Source organism: Dysidea avara, chromosome 7 (assembly GCF_963678975.1).
Source record: "Dysidea avara chromosome 7, odDysAvar1.4, whole genome shotgun sequence".
In the NCBI taxonomy this organism is placed as follows: domain Eukaryota; kingdom Metazoa; phylum Porifera; class Demospongiae; order Dictyoceratida; family Dysideidae; genus Dysidea; species Dysidea avara.
In genome coordinates, this window is record NC_089278.1 from 29,167,000 (window position 1) to 29,188,226 (window position 21,227).

Genomic DNA, 21,227 nt, shown 5'->3' on the forward strand with positions numbered 1-21,227 from the left:
CAAGACAAATAAACACTGACTGCAGACCAGACACAGAATAGTCATTACAATCCCTATATGTACACCTAGGTGGAAGCAGTCGGCTTAAGCTTGTCTTCAGTTTAAGCATATTATATTAAGGATGTATAAAATCACACAAAATAGACAAGTTACAGTAAGTCTGCTCTTGGCAAGAATTACAAAACCATAATGTGCATACAAGTGTTAGGAATAACAACCATTGGTATCCCATGAGTTGTATATACTTCTGCTATAATTATAACTGAGCATAATAAAGCTATGCAGCATACAATAAATCAGGCATGTCCTGTATGTAATACAACATTTTTAAGCTCAGTTAAAAACAACACTTATGAGTTACATAACCTGAAGAAACCTAACCAAGACTCAAACATATTCTTTTTACACACGTTTTCTTCAACAGCGGATTGCTACAGAATTTACATATATACTACAGCTACTAGCTTTGCAACCAGCACATTGCCTGCAGAGAGTTCTTCGTTTCCTTTTAACACCTGAAAAAAAAAGTTGATAGAGCTGCTTTTAATATCATTATTTTTTAGTTGCAACTTATACATAGAGTCACAGTTGCACTATTCAACTAACCAATACACAAAACATACCAGTTGTTGCCATGGCATCCTGTGTTGCTACTTTCTGACCAACTTAACACAGCATATAAAATTATTAGAGAATGGCATTAATACGTACGAGTTGCCTGCCCTGCTACATTCTGACCAACTAAACACAGCATATAAAATTATTAGAGAATAGCATTAATATGTACCGGTTGTTGCCATGGCATCTTGCCCTGCTACGTTCTGACCAACTAAACACAGCATATAAAATTATTAGAGAATAGCATTAATACGTACCGGTTGTTGCCATGGCATCTTTCCTTGCTACGTTCTGACCAACTAAACACAGCATATAAAATTATTAGAGAGTAGCATTAATACGTACCGGTTGTTGCCATGGCATCTTGCCCTGCTACGTTCTGACCAACTAAACACAGCATATAAAATTATTAGAGAATAGCATTAATACATACCGGTTGTTGCCATGGCATCTTGCCCTGCTACATTCTGACCAACTAAACACAGCATATAAAATTATTAGAGAATAACATTAATACGTACCAGTTGTTGCCATGGCATCTTGCCCTGCTATGTTCTGACCAACCATAGATAATGTGTCCGGAGGTATATATTATCTATGGACCAACTAAACACAGTTTATAAAATTATTAGAGGATAGCATTAATACGTATGAGTTGTTGTCAAGGCATCTTGCCCTGCTATGTTCTGACCAACTAAACACAGCATATAAAATTATCAAAGAACAGCATTAATACGTACTGGCTGTTGCTATGGCATCCTGCATTGTTAAGTCCTGGCCACCTACACAAATCATAAATTACCTTGTATTTACTCACCATAAAATTTTGAGAGCAAACATGATTGCATGTGCAAACCGCTTAATTAGCAGCAATTTAAGTGCTGAAGTACTGGGAGGCACAATATACAGTGTCAAATTTACAGAGGGTCTGCTTAGATGCTGTAGGAGTATTGCAAGTCATATGTATTTATCAGGGGCTATGGCCCTCTCTGACAATCTCCTATGACCATATCCATTCCATGGTAACAATTGTCAGTGGGCTTGTCATGCTCAAAGATTCTGTGCAATAATGTCAAACTGACAATATACTTTATCTAGTTACCCATCCACAATTCGGCAATTTTTGTTAATTCTCAGAGGAATAGTAGGTGTTAATATAAATGAATTAGCTGGATAGAATTGTTACCATCATTCGTTTAACAGTGTCTGTGACCAGTTACATCAAGGATTCTATTTATTGTGCAAATCGCTCAAGGCTGTGTTTAACTATCAGTACAGTTGATGCTTTGAAAGGGCCCAAAATAATGATAAGGTCCAATCTCTGTTCTCAGAGTAACCTTAAATGTTACTATTAGCAGTATTTTTTGCTGAATGTATACAACTCTGCACACACACACGCACTCACGCACGCATGCGCACACACACATGGTGAGAGCAATTTTCAATTTTGCCATATGCATAAATTATTGGCTTTACCTTAATTTCAAAGACACAGGGTACACAGAGTGTTAAATAGAACATATGATAAATAGGTGCTGTAGGTAGCAGTACATCACACCGTACAAAAAGTTTGATATGCTCAGGTGCACACTAGTAGGCATAACTCAATTATGCATTCAATTTACACAGGTATGTATGAATATGATATACTATAATTGTATATCCTGTGTATTACAAATTGGCTGCTATACACTGGTGTGTATACATCATGTGTACATATGTAATAGATATACACAATATAATGTAGTATAGCTTACCACAGCTTGTTGGCATGGTTATGTGGGCACAGTACATACAGCTAACTTATTATTAAATTCTTATGTATTCTGTGCTATTTTAAAAGAATTTATGTATAAAAATGTAATTCAATAAACTGTAACACACACAACAACAGCTCCATTGTCATCCCAAGTGGCATTAATCTAAGCTTGCCTTTATGTAGAATTACATTTGTATAGAAAAAAAACATTAAGATGTTCCCTGTCACGGTGGCTTTTCTTCATCTACACCAGGCCTGACCCAGTTGGTGGTTGCTGTACATCAATTCAAGCCATACATGTTGTACTATTTTCACCAGGCTGCATCTGCCAAGACATAGTTATTTTAAAGAGCACATAGGCTACAATTACCAGTATAAAATTTATGGTACAACTTTATAACTGTCTGAAAGAAACTGCAAAAGAACAGTTGTAAAGTTGTAAATGCTCAGAACAGTTGTAAAGTTGTAAATGCTCAGACATACAGTACTTACCAGTTGTATGTCGTACAGCTTCAGTTCTCTTCGCTGACTGAATCGGCAAAGGATATCAGTTGTTAGTGAACAAATGCTAGTGAAAACTTACCAGCTGTCCATCGTACACATGGGTACTCTCTGTTGAGTGAATCTGCCAAGGATATTGGTCATTATTATACAAAGGCCGTGGTCATACTTAGCAGTTGTCTGCCGTAAACTTGGGTACTCCTTGATGGCCAAATGATATTGATTGTTAGTGCACAAAAGGCTATTGCAAGTTGTCCATCATACAAAGACCATGGTCATTATTGTCTATTGAACAACTTGAGTATACTTTGCTGACTGAATCTGTCAAGAATATAAGCTGTTATTAGTATGCAAAGGCCATGATCATACTTACCGATTCTCTGTCATTATAACTTCAGTACTCTTTGCTGACCGAATCTGCCAAGGATATCGGTTGTTAGTGCACAAAGGTCATCGTACAACTTGAGTACTCCCTACTGAGTGAATCTGGCACACTTTACTGGTTGAATCTACCATACCAAGAATATCAGTAGTAAGTGCACACAGGCTATAAGTTATGAGGGACAAAACTTTGCAAAACTGTGTAAAACATGACTTTAAATTCACAAAAATCTAGAGAGTATCATAATACATTACTTCACTAAGGTAATCACTATAATAACCTCAATGATTTCATCAATATAATATTATATAGAAAACTGTCAATATTCACAAATTTGCAAGAATTTCATCCCTCAAAAATTTCGAGCATTTGTTGTCATTTCATCGATGCTTTTTTAATTATACAGTATTTAGGCATACTTAACAGTTGTTGGTGGAACATGACTGTTGGTGTCCATAACACCTATGCTTTTGGGTAATGTCGTACACCACATTTATACCGCTGCAGTACCGGGAACATTGGCTTCATCGTCATATCATACACAAAGTATTAGGAGGATCTGTACTTGAAAATTATTATTAAGTCCTATATAAGGTAGGTAGTCAATTTAACTTTTAGGAACAGTATGTAAGCCACAGTGGTAGCTAGCAACATGCATACATACATTTGGCCAAGACTGTGATATTAATATAGTCACCTGTAGTAACACTAGTCACCTGGCTACTTGTTCTTCCTTAATAAATTTTGTTACAAAGGCCAGCTACCCAAACGTTTGATAGCACACACTGAAAGAACAAGTAGGCCTTACATAATATACATTTAGTACGGACTATTCAGGCGTAGAGAAACGTGTAAAACCACTGGAAGCGAACATATACTCACCTCTTTGATATGATTGGTTATAATACCTATCTCTAATGAAAATTTTAATGAGCTGGACACATGCAAGTACTGTTGTTTTCCATGAGTAATGGTGCACCGCAGTGCTGATTCACTGGGTAGGTGCGACCACATGTCTGCACATCCCAGACCAAACTCGTTTCTATGGAATTTTCTATTTAGCCAAATTTTCTGCTGATGCCTTCATAACTCTATAATGTTTAGCACTATGGGTATGATTTCAGTTAAGTCATACAAGAGACCAAAAAGTAAGCTGCATACTTTCGTATAGTGTGATGGAGACTTTAGTCTATAATAAAAATGATTCATTGTAGATTGGTCACTTACTACGCACAGTGTAGAATTATTCACAGATTCTTTAACTATATGTATGTGATTACACCCAACATTCTTTGTTTGTGTACAGTCATGAACATCCATTGTAATGCCAGTTTACAGCAATGATTGCCATTTTACAAGACCACCACTGGAACGTGAAGCATGACAAAGTGAAACTTGACAATCTATGAGGTACATACAGGCTGCTGTTGCTTCCTCCAAGAAAATTTCGTAGATCCTCTGAGGATGAATTATAGAGAAATTTCAGTAATTTATCATAATTGTCTCAAATACTGATTCACTGGGTAGGCGCGACCACATGTCTGCATATCCCAGATCAAACTCATTTCTATGGAATTTTCTATTTAGCCAAATTTTCTGCTGACGCCTTCATAACTCTATAATGTTTAGCACTATGGGTATGATTTCAGTTAAGTCATACAAGAGACCAAAAAGTAAGCTGCATACTTTCGTATAGTGTGATGGAGACTTTAGTCTATAATAAAAATGATTCATTGTAGATTGGTCACTTACTACGCACAGTGTAGAATTATTCACAGATTCTTTAACTATATGTATGTGATTACACCCAACATTCTTTGTTTGTGTACAGTCATGAACATCCATTGTAATGCCAGTTTACAGCAATGATTGCCATTTTACAAGACCACCACTGGAACGTGAAGCATGACAAAGTGAAACTTGACAATCTATGAGGTACATACAGGCTGCTGTTGCTTCCTCCAAGAAAATTTCGTAGATCCTCTGAGGATGAATTATAGAGAAATTTCAGTAATTTATCATAATTTTCTCAAATGCTGATTCACTGGGTAGGCGCGACCACATGTCTGCACATCCCAGATAAAACTCATTTCTATGGAATTTTCTATTTAGCCAAATTTTCTGCTGACGCCTTCATAACTCTATAATGTTTAGCACTATGGGTATGATTTCAGTTAAGTCATACAAGAGACCAAAAAGTAAGCTGCATACTTTCGTATAGTGTGATGGAGACTTTAGTCTATAATAAAAATGATTCATTGTAGATTGGTCACTTACTACGCACAGTGTAGAATTATTCACAGATTCTTTAACTATATGTATGTGATTACACCCAACATTCTTTGTTTGTGTACAGTCATGAACAGGCAATGATTGCCATTTTACCAGACCACCACTGGAACGTGAAGCATGACAAAGTGAAACTTGACAATCTATGAGGTACATACAGGCTGCTGTTGCTTCCTCAAAGAAAATTTCGTAGATCCTCTGAGGATGAATTATAGAGGAATTTCAGTAATTTATCATAATTGTCTCAAATTATGGCTGATCTCATATCACTAACTGGTCTGGTTTCATTTAGCCACCAGGGTATAACCAGAAAATGCCAAATTCAAGTATTTTAGTCATCATAGTGTAAAAACAGTGTGTGTATGTGCGTGTGTGTGTGTGTGTGTGTGTGTGTGTGTGTGTGTGTGTGTGTGTGTGTGTGTGTGTGTGTGTGTGTGTGTGTGTGTGTGTGTGTGTGTGTGTGTGTGTACTGTGTAGCATTAATATTTATTATGCATATGTGTGTGTGCATTTGCATGTGTGTACTGTGTAGCATTAATATTCATTATTAGGGACCTGCCAATTATGCTAGCATAATTTTGAGCATAATAGGTACCTAAAAGCATTGAGCACAATGCCAGCATAATAAGTTAAATATTTGTACGATAGTGTAAACTCTTGCTGGGAAAATGACAATTGCAAAATAAGATCGATATACTCTAATAGAGCAGTCAGTAACTCTAATAGAACAATCAGCAAACTGACTGTTCTATTAGAGTATATCGATCTTGTCTCTTACATGCAGGCATGCAGCAAGAATTTATTATTTGTGTTCCAGCCACTCATTTTTTTCTTTTTATATAGTGTTAAACTAGTAGCAAAGCATATGAACTAAGGCATGAACATTGAGCATAATCGAGCATAATAGGTAAATATTGAGCATTAATTTAAGCATAATAGGTGAATTTTTGAGCAGTGCAGCATAGCATAATAGGTAAAATTATGAGCATAATCGGCGGGTCCCTATTTATTATGCATATGTGTGTGTGCATGTGTAATGTACTGTAGCCTACCTATACACACATGTAGGCTCACTTATCTTGTTCATAAAAAGGATAAGCTTGATCACTGATGTAAGTTCCAGGGGAGACCACAGTTTTCTCCTGCAGTGTAGCCTTCTCCATCAAATCGTGTAGGTACTGTAGAAACAGGAGTACACACCATAAAACTTTCAGTAGCCACCCACACTATGAATAGGAATACATATATACATGGAATCCTTGCAGCACACTAATCTCTATAAACACTGTAATCAACTAGGATGACCTTCACAAATACCCGTACAAACATATGACACTCAGTTACTGTAGTAGCCCTACGTGGAATTTAAAAAATCGATGCACTAAAATTTTTCCAATTTCCTTCTTCTATAGCTCATTTAAATTGCCATGCACTACTTTTCATACAAAATCTGAGGTATCTATCATGTGTCATGAGATATGTCTTTTATTGCATTTCGCAATACAAAATTTGTTACACCAGGTTGGTTGGGTCATTGTGGTGCCAAAATTTCCATGAATTAGATCATTGTGCTCATAGAGGGTTGCTCTACACATATCACACCTGAAAAGTTACCAGACACAAAGTAGGCTGTACACAATAATTAATTTTACAGAAACATATTGCACATACTTGTTAGCTGTCATTTTAGCCATGAGCAAACAGTTTGTACAATGATTGTTTTACAGTATACAGTCAAACCTCTCTAATGCGACGCTCAATGGGAGCCATAGATTTTGCTGAATAAAGGAAGTTGTTGGATTATCAAGTCACCTCTGTAATCTGACATTATACAATATGTCAGATTATGCAGTAAATAACAGGTAAAACAGATCACACAATGTTTTTAACATGAATTAATTTTAGAATTTGTAAGTATTACAGCTTTTTTCTATTACTGTCAACCAATTAAATACTTTGGTTGCTTAAAAATTATTTTCTGTGATTATTCTAATGCTGCTATTATTCTCTGTCAGATTACAAAGGTCAAAAACAATGCATTTCCAAGTCTAGAGAATCAAAGTTTGTGTCGGATTATGGGGTACAGAGTTGTCAGATTACAGAGGTTGTTTTCTATACAAAAATGTTGGTAAATGACATTTCGGTCGGATTAGAGAGGATTCTGGATTATGCAGGTGTTGGATTAGAGAGGTTCGACTGAATATACCATTACTGTTTTACAGAGGACACCTGCATAACCTGGACACTTAGTTGAGGCCCCAAAGTACCAGCTTTTACATGTAAACTGACCTGGAAAATCAGGACATCTTAATAATCAGGACATTTTTGGTTGATCCCAAGGTGTCTTTAATACACAGGTTCCACTGTAATGAATTTATATTTCATTTTGAATATCAGGACACCCTCCTATCTCACATAACTAGACCAACTTTTTCAGGGGAAGTTCCACTGCTTGGTGCAAATTGGCAAAGCCATTCTCTTCTTACTGTTTAGGTTCTGAGACTATTATACTTTAAAATGTGGCACAGTGTTTGCTTGAACACAACAGGATACAAAACAAGCTTGTTGCTCAATAGCAAAGGCTTAGTCAGTCTGGCTATGCGAGATTTGTTGGACTCCTGAACATACATACAAACTAAATCATCTGTACATAATACTTGATACATCACTCTTAACCTACACTTCGGATGGTGGTGGTCTATCAAAGCGTCGTACCAATGATGGTGACTGACTATACAATATGACACAGTGGGACATACAAAATGACACAGCGAGACATGCATTATGACACAGTGAGACACATAATATGACACAGTGGGACTAACACGTGCAAAAGCAGTGATGTCATGCTTAGAGGTGTGTCCAGAATGAGTGCGACTATTCAAACTGGACCACACCCATTTTTCTCCCTACAAAGATAAAGTGGTCTAGTCAGGTGAGACTAGTACATAAAGTATAACATGCTTAAGTAATCTGTAAAGGACAATACAAACATATCATAGATCCTTTACACTCTAAGGATCTATGAACATATCCACTCACCAAGAGGAATGTAGTAGTGAATGTAGTATTCACAGCGGAATCAACACTAATAACTAACTAGTTACTGTCTGTCCAGTTTGCCACATAACTGTAGGAATTTGCGCGGTGGTCTAGGACGATGAGCTCTTCCAGAGTATCAAATCACGTGATTCGTACGTGTTCGAATTTATAAGCAACACTAGTTTTACAACCGGATGCGGTTAGACCCCTTTTGCCAAGAGCTCAGACTAGCAGTGTGTGAAGTCTAGCGCAGTTCTTTTCATCCGAGTTTTTATCGATGATACTTTGTTTCATTGCGCACTGTTCTATCGGGTCGGAGGCACTTTTATGTGAGCACCGCCTCCAAAGGTGAGTCAGTGTAGCTATTAATGTTCACTTCTTATTGCCGTGGTGTACTAAATATTAATCTTTTAGGTGTTAGCTAGACGCGCGTAGTTGTATTGCTCTCAAGACTAGGTCAAGGCGTCATGCGCCACTAGTATCACGGTAAGCGTACATGAATTGTGCGTGTGGTTCATTAAAGTTTCTGTTTATGTAGTTTTGTCTTTAGGTACAAAAGCACATTTAAAAGGTTTGTTAGTTTACTTGTTGTCTATACTGTTTTACGGGCTGATGATTCAATGCAGGTATTGTATGGAAGTTGCTTTGGCGGCATAGTTTGCTGCATCATGCACTGACATAATAATAGCTTGGTAAGCAGTAGTGCTTCTTTCTTGCCAGCTTTAATTTTTCTTTTCAATGATAGTGGCAATGGAACTGCTGCTGCTTATTATGATTGCACAGCATTTCAATAGTTACAGGTATGTCTGTTGTCGTATTACTGACTAACTATTTTAAAGTATTCATTTTATAGGGCTGAATTGTAGAATCACATGCTACTGATACTTCATTGTGTAGATGCCAGGCACATGATCATGATTGAGTTAACTATGTTTACGCAGTGAACAGGTATAATAGCTTTTCATAGTTGTCTATTGGAGAATACACCTTTTCTATTGTAGAACAGTGTGTGGAGTTTAGGAGAGGGCGTCTGTATTTAGCGGATCACGGATCAACGGATAACGGATCGGCGGATCACGTGATATGCATGCTCAACTCGATTTTGAGCACTGGGAAATATTTATACCCTAGTGTAACATACAGCATACTGTAGAATTTATATTTTATCCACAGGTAGGAAGCCTGAAGAGATTTCAATCGATACTATATAACTATAATAATTAGAGCGCGCGCGTATTAAAAATTTAACACACGTACAGAGTAAGATTATTTTAATTCACCTTAAAACTGAATCCATATCCAAAAATTGCATGTATTTTTCTGACTCTAATAGAGTAGTCGTGCGTTCTATTAGGGATAAAGTAAACAACGGATTAATCATACGAAACGAAGCTATATAATTCTAATAATTGTTGTTAATAGCTTACTTGCCTTTTTAATGTGAAATTTATTATTATAAGTGGTATTTAAACTGAAGTAGTAGTACGCATGCGTAAAAATGCACGATCTCTTCCTCATGCACTAAGCGCACAAAGGTGAATTATTTACGTTAAACGCATTGGAAAAGAACAACAGTACCATAGACAGTACGTACAGTGGTAGTAGGAGAAAGCCACAGTGAGAGAAGGAAGAACGAAATACTAGTAAGTTTAATGTGATAACGTACTTTTTAATGCTTCTGTAAGCCCTACCGTCTCTCCTGCACATGTTTACTCTGTTTACTTGACCACCCAATGAGACCGAGGTCCCTTAAGACTAGGGGTGTCACTATAGGTACATAGTTACGTAGTACAAATGCCAATTAATAGAGGATATGCATGCTATATTATTCGAACGAAAAATGATCAGCGGCGCGGCGCTTCCAAAAAAAGTTGACGGTGAACGACTATCGAAGATTTACGAAAATTCCATATAAAAGTACTGGGTAGTGAATGCGGCTCGAAGTATAACTCGCCTTTTAAGCTACAAGCAGGCTTTCTGTTGTCATGAACGATTACCACAAGGCCACGAAAAACTCATATAAAAGTATGGGCAGTGAATGAATGTTCGAACTGGAACTCGCCACTAAGGCCACGGGCCTGCTTCTTCTCGCCGGATGTACTACTTCTTAGGCAGAAGGATATGTCACTTAGTAAGAATTGCTCGTAACTGATCTACCGTCCATGTAATGAATCGATTCGCATTCCGTTCACCGTCATGACGTATGAAAAAATCACGTGTTCATTAGAATGTATTCGGCAGTGCATATCCTCTATTGCTGCAGTCGCATATAGCACATTGTTATACCATAGATTCCATTCATCCATATGTACTGAAAACTACAGCAACCGAAATCTCTCCTATATTAACTCATATCTTTAAACAATCATTAGAGTCTGGTACTGTTCCATCAGAATGGAAACATGCCTATGTTACTCCAATATTTAAAAAAGGCACAAAATCTGACCCAAGAAACTATCGTCCTATTTCACTCACATCTGTAGTCTGCAAAACAATGGAACATATTTTAGTAAGCCAAATTATGAAGCATTTAGAAGACCAAAACATCCTATCAGAAAACCAGTTTGGTTTCAGATCCAAACACTCCTGTGAGTCTAAACTATTTATTACCATTAATGATATTACTAAACACATGGACAACAACCACCAAGTTGATGCTGCAATACTAGACTTCTCCAAAGCATTCGATAAAGTAGCACATTCAAGACTCCTATACAAATTAGAATATTATGGAATTAGAGGAAACATGTTACATTGGCTGAAATCATTTCTCCACGGTCGAACACAACAAGTTGTAGTGGAAGGTTCCAAATCATCTATTTGTGAAGTGACATCTGGTGTCCCTCAGGGGTCTGTACTTGGCCCTGTACTGTTCTTAATTTATATCAATGACATTGCTATGAACATCAAAAGTGAAATACGACTGTTTGCAGATGATATATTACTCTACAAAGTTATAGCAACACCAAATGACCATCACATTCTGCAGAATGATCTAAATTCTTTAACCAAATGGGCAAGCGACTGGCTGATGGAGTTCAATATTCCTAAATGTAACATTTTACAAATAACATTACATCACAACAAAAGTAGCTTTACATACAAAATTTCCAACATCCCACTCAATACAGTATTGGAACATAACTATCTAGGTATCCGTCTTCATCACAGATTATCCTGGAACCCCCATATCAACTATATTTGCAGCAAGGCTAACCAACTTCTTGGCTTCCTAAAAAGGACCTTGCACACTGCACCAACAGAAATTAAAGACCACCTATACAAACAACTATTACTACCATCCATTGAGTATTGTTCAGCCATCTGGGATCCCTACCACAATACAAGTATATACAAACTTGAAATGATCCAGCATCGGGCTGCTCGTTTTGTTCTAAACAAACCGTGGTTCAGATCTAGTGAGCAACAACACGACAGTATAACAGATATGCTGACATACCTTGAGTGGCCTAGTCTCCAAGACAGAAGGACAATGACTCGACTTATTTTGCTATTTAAAATTTTGAGAAGGTTAATAGTCATACCTGATCGTTGTATACCTCTATCAGTTCCAGTATCATATACTCGTTCCAACCACTCCCTCAAGCTATTTCACTTACCAACAAGAATTGATGTTTACAAATACTCTTTCTTACCACGAACAATTATTCAATGGAACCAACTACCTATCTCTGATATTGACAAGATTGACATTGACACTTTTAAGAACAATCTGATTGGTATTGTGTGTAATTGTAATGAACATTAGCGTGTTGCCCCTGGTGGGCTTTGCTAATTAATAATAATAATAAAAAATATATATATTTAAAAAAAAATAAAAAGATATTAGATACTACGTACCTGGGATTGCGTACCGACTTCATTAACACTTATCAACACTGCCAACCCGCGTTGTACTTCAATATACGGTCTTCTATTAGTAATCGTAAACGTTTCCCGTAAAACTGGCCACCTCCTGGCGATTCTACTAATACGAAAGATTTAACCTCTTCAACATTATGTAAACAGTGAAAGGATACACTCGAACACTTCTCAATAGATTGAATTACCAGGAAAACGCTTGAAATACAGCATAAGTATCGTGTAAGTGATTTTACAAGCCTCAATCTCGCTACCATATGTCATCGAATAACGACTCAAAAAACCAAGCTACAATCGTCATGTCTACCTTAAACGATTCGCCTGCGTCCACTCAACCAAAAGCATCATAGTAAGTGACATCCCATCCAAAAACAGCTTATAGCTGTAAAAAAAGTGCGCGTCCAAGTAAAGCAGAGTTAACTGTGACAAAAAGTGATGATATCATAATGCGGCCATGTGCGAGGTGTGCAAGTTGTAAAATTAATATTAGCTAATCAGATAATACAATGTTATTGTTAAAGTGTTAATGAGAACTATGTGATGCTGCTAGTTTTTAAGTGTGTGAGCATCTTCATAAATGCCACATAAATTTAATTCTCAATAAAGCAATGTGTATAGATTCTCTGATAGTAATAAATAGTTTGAGTTTGGCCACCTTTCCTTTGTTCGTAGCATTTCTGCTGTATACAGGAAAGGCGGCCAAACTCAAACTATTTATTACTATCAGAGAATCTATACACATTGCTTTATTGAGAATTAAATTTATGTGGCATTTATGAAGATGCTCACACACTTAAAAACTAGCAGCATCACATAGTTCTCATTAACACTTTAACAATAACATTGTATTATCTGATTAGCTAATATTAATTTTACAACTTGCACACCTCGCACATGGCCGCATTATGATATCATCACTTTTTGTCACAGTTAACTCTGCTTTACTTGGACACACACTTTTTTTACAGCTATAAGCTGTTTTTGGATGGGATTTCAATACTTTTTGTTAGAATAAGTAATGCACTGTTGATAACAGTAGGTGAGTTTCCATGGTTTTGACAGAAACCCCAGATTACAGTCACAGAATATTAAAATATAACTGTAATTTTAGTGGCCAGAGCCGCCCACATTGGGGGTAACTGGGGTATTTTGCCCCCTACCACAGCCCGAAAGGGGCCACTTGAATACATGCTTAAAGAAAGATTGATATACTCTAATAGAGCAGTCAGGATCTAGACCCTTCCTTGCCCCTGGGCCCCTCTTTAACTCTTTTCCCTGGGCCCTCTAATTTCTCTGGACGGCCCTGTTAGTGGCATGCAACTGCAGTCAACTAACACCCATTTTAACTAGTAAACCCTTAACAACACTTTGCCTTTCATCTTGTACTGCATTGAAACGATCAAGATACTCTATTAGAGCAGTCACAAAACAGCTGTAACACAACAATCAATATTTAGCATAGTTACAACTTCTGCTTAGCCATCAGATTGTATAGTTTAAATTACTAGCTACTTACAGACTTTACAATATAAAAATATGGCACTTGTAGAAATGTGACTGTTCTATTAGAGTATCTCGATCTGCTTCAAGCATTGACTAATTCAAGTGAAGAAGCTACGCCCCTGCCAAGAGATCTTGTGAAATGAAATGAGAATAGTAAAGAAAAGGCAAGTATGTACAGACAATAGAGGGGCGCGTAATTATGTCCTGTTGTAAATAAACGCCTTTAAAATTTATATTACTACTAAATAAACGCACCAGAATAGGCTTGTGTGGCTGTTGTTGTCTCCAAGGTTGTCTCATTACTTGTCTTTTCGTGTTGAAGGGATTTAGTCACAATTGGTGAGTTTAACTATACATGTATTTGTGTTGTAAAACTTAATTGTAAAAAGGCGAATAGCACATATCATGATAAACATGTATTTGTCACAGTAGAGTCTCTCACGAAGTCACGATTATTACGAGACATTGGACCGGGGTAAAAAATTTACTGCTATATTTAGAGGTTGTAACGTTTGTATATCTTAGTATCTTAGTCAAATAATCCCTCATGATCACTAATCACTAATAGTACAGTGAAAACTGGTCATTATTCAGGCCGTAGGGACAAAATTTTCTAACCTTGCCTTTTAAAGAGGTGGCTGCATTATGCGGCCTTAAAAAATGGTAAGAAGCATGCTGTTCTAACTGGCTATAGAGATGGATTTAGTGTATGACAGCGTATGAGACATTGAGTGCTGGCAGCAAGGGGGCAGCCAATCTGTTAGAGCACCAAAAGTACTGTTTCAGACATAGGCAGTTGACTGTCAGCCCCAAGTGTAAAAAGTTTCACTATTGGTCCTTATAAGCTCCTGATGAAGAAAGTGATGAAGTCATTATCCATAGGATATATTTTTCAGAGTATCCATTTCAGTTCTACAATATAGTAGCCAAGCATAAGATGAACATAACACAGCATTCCAGTAGTTTAGTGGTGACCACAACACTGCCTGAGTTAAACTGTGGTGAGATTTGAGACTACCAGAAGCCCTGGAATGTCTTCAACACATGAAATACCAAATATCTAATGCCTGGCTTTCATCCACATTGGACCTGTCTTGGTGGCCACTTGTACAGAAGGGAAACAGCTGCCACACAGTCTTGCGGGCGAAACAGCTAGTTGCCACACGCCTTAATTATCAATTTGTAAAATCTTTAGCAAAATTGTGTGTGCGAGCAAGTGCGATGTGGCAGTGCCGTGTATATGGTTGCTGCCTAGCAGTTACAGATCACGAGTATTGAAGTCACAATGCGTTACTATATCATCCATCTAAATACAATCTCTGAATGTGTCATTTTGTGTAGAGAGCAATCTTCCACAAGAAGTGACCTGCAAGTTTCAGTGTATATTGTTAACCATTAGTATTGTTCACAATATTGTGAACTATATGTACAGTGAAACCTCACTTAGTGGCCACCTCTTTAATAAGACCACCTCATTATATTGGCCACCTCTAGTAGGTCCCAAATATAGCTAAGCATTACTTATGACCTCATTAATAAGGCCACCTTGTTATTCAGGCCAAATTTGTTGGTCCCACAGCCTGCCATATTAATGAGGTTTCATTGTACTTATGTGAATTTTTATTTTTCGTAACTTTTCTTCAGGTTTACTGATGGGCACTATGAAGCATTGTTGACTGGTACGTGTATAATTATTTTGGTGACTTGAAATGCTAAAACAGTACGTAGCATGTCTTGTATGTACATGTAATGTGTTGTAATGTGTCCACACATCCACACATCTTAGAAATAAATATAATTATATTCTCTATAAATAGTCAGTTCCATTGTGCCACTGGGTCATAAGTTGGTTGAGTATGGATCATCCAGGGCACTTGAGTCGCATTTTGTCCTGGCCAAGTGGATCTCATCCACTGACAGAATATACAGGATCAGATCACGTGTATAAATTACGGTGGAACTTGTTTATTGCCACCTTCACTCATTCAGCAGGTAACAGTGTATAAATTCTCAATTGGAATTGGCTTTTCAAGAGTGGTTGTCTTTCTATACTAGTGGCCATTAAGATAGGTTGTACTGATAGAGTGTACATACTAGAGATGCAACAATATCCTCCACTTAGTGTCGTTTGATAGTGATGCAATGGAGACTATCTATTATTGTATTTAAATACTATACTATTATATTGCAACTCTAGCACGTATTTATAACACGAATGTTTGTTAACTGTTTAGACATACTGGAGCCACACCCACTCATCTGGATTCTACAAATGGAGTCATACCAACTTGTTATCATCATACTTACTCGTTACTCCCATTGTGTTTGGATGAATATACATGCCGTCATGTGAGACTTGCTACCATGGCGGGCCACTGGAAAACATTTGCATAGCAGTTTTATTACAGTCATTATTGTACAATTCTTACATTATTGTTGAGAAAAGTGTTTGGTATTCATGTGTCTCCTCTGTATGTTGTAATTACATGTGTAATTTTGTGTGGGGGTGCTATAAAATGCAATAATGCATGGTGACAATTGTATTAGGCGATTTTGCACACTTCCTTTTAAGCTAGCTACATGTGCTAATTACTCACAGTTTGTGTCAACAACTGGTAACCGCAGTTGTACTCTTGTGTCATTCTTTAAGCCGCGCCCTTAGAGGACAAATTATGTGGGGGCGACTAATTTCAAAACGAAGGATGGTATGCAGCACCATAGATTATATCTATGGACTATAATCTATGGCAGCACACTTCTTGGTGGCTATATGTACTGATTAACTACATAGAGCGCCAGTTCATCAATACCCAGTGACCGCAGTTGTGCTCTGCGTCATTCTTTAAATTCCGAGTAAAATTCTTAGAGAGCAAATGACGTGGGGGCGACTAAATTCAAATTTCAAACTAGCCATTCTCGAAAACAAATGTTTCAATCTGAACGAAACTTTCAGAACAGTTTAAAGACACACTGCCCTACATGCCAAGCGAGTATTGCGGAAAACAACAATCTGGGATTTGTATTTGGCCTCTAGGTCGACTGAGGACGACTGAAACTTCGTTTGGTGCTGAAATCACGACTGTAGGGTAATCATGTATGGTGAAATCGATGATGTGAATCTTGAGGTGATTGAGTGAACACTGAAGCGATAACAGGGCGATCAATGTTCGGAATGCACAAAGGAATGCAAGGCATACACCTGCGGTTGCGTCTAACCGCATGCGATAAAAAAATAAAAAATAAAAAATGACGTCCTGATTAGGAAGTCATTTTATAGTTACCGGTACACAACAGCCATGTTTAAATTTTGCGAACACAAAGCTGCATGAATAAAACTATCAAATTTCACAATCAAAATCAGCTAGACTTGAGTGGTCTGCTTTTGCTGGCTGCTTTCCCAATCCCAGTGACAATCCGTACGGGGCCTTAATAAAGCTCTAGATAGCTATATGTGGCTGTACAGCTCCGTGGTATAGAATAAAGACCTGTGAAGTAAATTTCCTTTCATTTAAGCCAGTTTTGAGACCTGAATGGCCCATAACTTGGCCTAATTCATCCCTATGCCTTCCCATACAATATTTGAACAGTTTGATGGCCTTTCTTTCAGCTGTGAAGCAATATTAATAAGCTAACAACTACACCACAGCTTTTATGTTTTTGCCAGTGTTCTTCAGCTCATAACTCAGTCTTGCCTCACACATGCACAAATGAAACCTGTTATGGAAAATATTTAGTATCATGTCAAACAGATAACAGTTATTCTCTATACATTCCATCAATCCTGCCATGTCACTATGTAAACTCCAACTACCTGTACAATTGACAAAACTGGTTAGATACGAGGCATGCCTCGTTTGAAGACCATGAAAAGACTATTGGTGTAGACTCTTCAGTTCTTCGATGTTAGACTCTCCGGTGTTAGACACACACACGCACACGCACACACACACACACTGAGACATCTTAACACTTCTCAATGTGTGTGTAGTGTCGTGGGTGCATGAGTATATATAAGAGCAGTGCTGCACCACTCTATCGCTCTTTAGGGAAGCCCCTGGCTCCTGATATTTTAGTGCATGATTATAAGTAGCTAGGCTGTTTAAATAATTTTCTCTGAAATGTACATAGAGTCATGCCGATTGCATGTGATACTTCATCTATATTATTCAACTTTCCATATTCACCTATATTATATACAAGCATTAGTCACTAAAGTACTCTTATACTGTACGCCAATTTACTATCAAAACTTACTCAAGTACAGTACCTGGTGTCATAGAGGATGATGGTGGCAGTGCCTTAACCTTAGGTGGCCCATGTCTTTTGGGAGCTGGTCTGACTTCATTGTTGAATTCATCTGCAGCATCCTTTTTAACAGCCTTACTTTTCTTCTTTGTTTTATTTGGTACATTCCTCCGTATGAATTAAATAGTAAAGCATACATACATACAACACATCTTAAACTCCCTCCGGGGTTACAGTAAAGAAAGTCACTACAGGCCTTAATGCTTAAAGATATTAATATAATCTACTGTTATTTCTCTACTGCATGTTGTACTTTCAGAGCATGTACATGTACATCCTTGTGTTACAGTATTTACGATGATTCTCTCTGTAATATTATGTCAGGAAAGAGGGTTAGTATAGATAGCATCAGAATTTCTGGATTTAGTTCATCTGTATTTGTTTTAATGTGTGATACAAGTAAAATATTATCGATGTACATGCGATCATGAACATCACAGAAAAACTTTATTAAATGCTTAATTATCTGAAAATTCCTTTGTGTCTGAGTATGTCTTGGAATTGTAAGGACTAATGGTATGTAGTGATGTATGTGTTGCCTATCAACTAGTGAATGACAATAATTCCTAACTGTATGGTATGAAACTACCTCTTTGAACCATTTGTTCTTTAGTACTAAACATTTGGTACCTTTCTGTAATTGATTAGTTACCTTATTGTTGTACCAATTTGTATGCCTTTTATTTCTCCTGTTCTCATAACTTAACACTGTTGAACACATATGAAGACATGTTATTCTGTGTTGGGTTGTATACCTGTTTTCTAAATGGTCACCAGAATTCTCATTAATGCATATGACTTGTTACAAATTTTATTAGAGCCTGCAGTCTGGCAGCTGCATCAAATGCATGTCACACTGTGTAGATAGACCACATAGAACAACACACAATTTTGGCTAATGTTGATACAATGACTTTGCATTACAGGTGACTACTGGTACTATTGAAGATTTAAGTGTTGCTCCCAGCCAGGTTAATCATACTGTATTTTGTACAATTCAGTTAGTATTATGTATTTGTAGATTGATGCCAGCATTAGCGGTGATGATGTTGCTCCCAGCCAGATTAGTGATACTGTACCATATTTTGTACAATTTAGTCAGTATTATGTATTTGTAAATTTATGCCAGCAACAGCGCTGATGAGGATATTTCCCAAAAGGTATAAATATTGTTACTCAGGAAGTCTATTACATTAATTATATGCATGATAACTAATTTCTGTAGGACACCTGCTCTGTTGCAAGTAGCACTGTTAATGATGATTTGTTTAGGGACTACAGCAAGGTATGTACATGTAATAGTTGTAACACAGGAATTACTTAATCACCCAAGGGCATTGTAGAACTTAATTGTGGATTTAAAAATTGATAAGTAGCATGGATTGGTAATCAAGAAGAACACCTTTGATATATGTGAGGGGGGCATAGGGAAAGGGACCTATAGCAGTTGGTCATGGAATTTGAGTTATGCTAATCAAAGAATTCCACAACTTGCCAACTATTCATATTTCAAGTCAATACTCAATTGTTTCATAAAGAATTTAAACACAATTGTAATTTCCTATTATATGTAATTTATTATATTCACCTAACAATAAATGGAAATTTACTGAGTTTTACTCAAAAGTTTAAAAGTCTCTATAGGTACCTTTTCCTATGCCCCCTCACATATTATGTACGTATGTTTTGGATGGACATCAGCTAAAACACAGAACAGACTGGAAAAATGGACTCCTACAGACTGGCTTTAAAAAATCCAGTGTACATAGCACCCCAAAAACACAGCAAATGTCTTGTCAAGCCTCAGTGCTGTAAACAAGGTTAAAACAAATTGTAGCAAATTGTAGTGTTCATTCTATTGTAGCAGCCAGCCTTGTCAGCCAATGCTACAAGGTGGAGAGACCTAGAAGCCTGCCTGTCACCTGTTGAACTGAGAAGCAACTAATTGTTATAATTAACCTGAATGCAAATCCAAGTAACATCATCTCTTCAACAAGTCTTGAAGCTTGTATCTTGGTTTGTTTACAACGAGGTTTACAGTCTGACATAATGCTAAGGGTGAACTTAATACTGGCTCGAACAAGCTTCAAGGGAGTGTTCAAAAGTTTATTTATTGTCACTGTAGTGTTAGATATTGTTTCCAAGAGGTGGTTAATAGTTGTTTTAAGGCAAGCGTCTTCCAGTCCATTCATGAATCCATTTTCATGAATCCATTTCCCCAGTCTGTTCTGTATTTTAGTCATGTATTTTTTGGACCTATCCTATATAATGGAGTGGTCTTATTAATGAGTTTATGAAGCATGCCTTATCTGCGTTTATGACCTAACTATACAGTACTCGACAGGTTCATTATTGCATGTGGTGTTTGTGGCCTCTAAGCAAGGGTTTACTCTAGCATAATATAAGATATAACCCTTTCCATTTCCTATTACCCACAGTGCTCAGCACATCATACAACTAAAGTTCCTATTCTTTATGTGCTTATGCTTATTTGTTGCCTGATAATTCTCTTTCAGAAATTGGTTATAGATGTTGATGAAATGATGCTCGATAGAATGTCTAAGCCAAAGCACTACATTGAAAATAGAATGGTTAGTGTAGGCACTAAATTGAAATAGCTGTTTCAAATATTTCATCAGGGTGAAGTTATAATGTATTGACTAGAACACCTGGAAAATCAGTCAGTTCTTCAGGCTACAGTTGCAACAGATTTGGTAAGCAGACATATTTTCTGATGTTTTGATATATTAATATTAATATTTTTAAAATTAGTCCAGAGCTAGATTGCATCAAGGCCATTGACAAAAGGTTGAGGCGGCAACAATAATGTGATTTTTAGGGTTAGGCAAATGGAGTATTTCAACTTGTTTTGTACAAGTTTATGCATTTTGTTGTTTGATCATTTTACATGACTATTATTAATAACAATCTCTATTTTATATTGGG

The 21,227-nt window shown here is 37.0% G+C and overlaps 4 long non-coding RNA genes across 10 annotated transcripts; 2 read left to right on the forward strand and 2 right to left on the reverse strand.

Moving 5' to 3' along the window:
- Positions 1-105: 105 nt before the first annotated feature.
- LOC136262555 (uncharacterized) lies at positions 106-830 on the reverse strand. Its single transcript, XR_010704225.1, has 3 exons — positions 788-830; positions 624-741; positions 106-515 (listed from the first exon to the last, which is right to left on the reverse strand). It is a non-coding gene; the product is annotated as an uncharacterized lncRNA (long non-coding RNA).
- A 1,633-nt stretch (positions 831-2,463) lies between these two features.
- On the reverse strand, positions 2,464-9,842 carry LOC136260124 (uncharacterized). Of its 7 annotated transcripts, XR_010703429.1 has the most exons (9): positions 8,592-9,841; positions 8,230-8,280; positions 7,839-7,912; positions 6,624-6,727; positions 3,252-3,387; positions 3,048-3,199; positions 2,961-3,002; positions 2,870-2,906; positions 2,464-2,702 (listed from the first exon to the last, which is right to left on the reverse strand). It is a non-coding gene; the product is annotated as an uncharacterized lncRNA (long non-coding RNA). The 7 variants fall into 7 exon arrangements; XR_010703428.1 differs by having other exon boundaries at positions 2,961-3,199; positions 6,602-6,727; positions 8,592-9,842; XR_010703426.1 differs by having other exon boundaries at positions 2,961-3,199.
- A 271-nt stretch (positions 9,843-10,113) lies between these two features.
- LOC136260125 (uncharacterized) lies at positions 10,114-21,198 on the forward strand. The gene is made up of 7 exons (XR_010703433.1): positions 10,114-10,234; positions 19,208-19,252; positions 19,303-19,441; positions 19,507-19,566; positions 20,798-20,872; positions 20,921-20,995; positions 21,054-21,198. It is a non-coding gene; the product is annotated as an uncharacterized lncRNA (long non-coding RNA).
- LOC136260126 (uncharacterized) lies at positions 14,202-16,882 on the forward strand. Its single transcript, XR_010703434.1, has 3 exons — positions 14,202-14,315; positions 15,621-15,696; positions 16,211-16,882. It is a non-coding gene; the product is annotated as an uncharacterized lncRNA (long non-coding RNA).
- Positions 21,199-21,227: the final 29 nt, after the last annotated feature.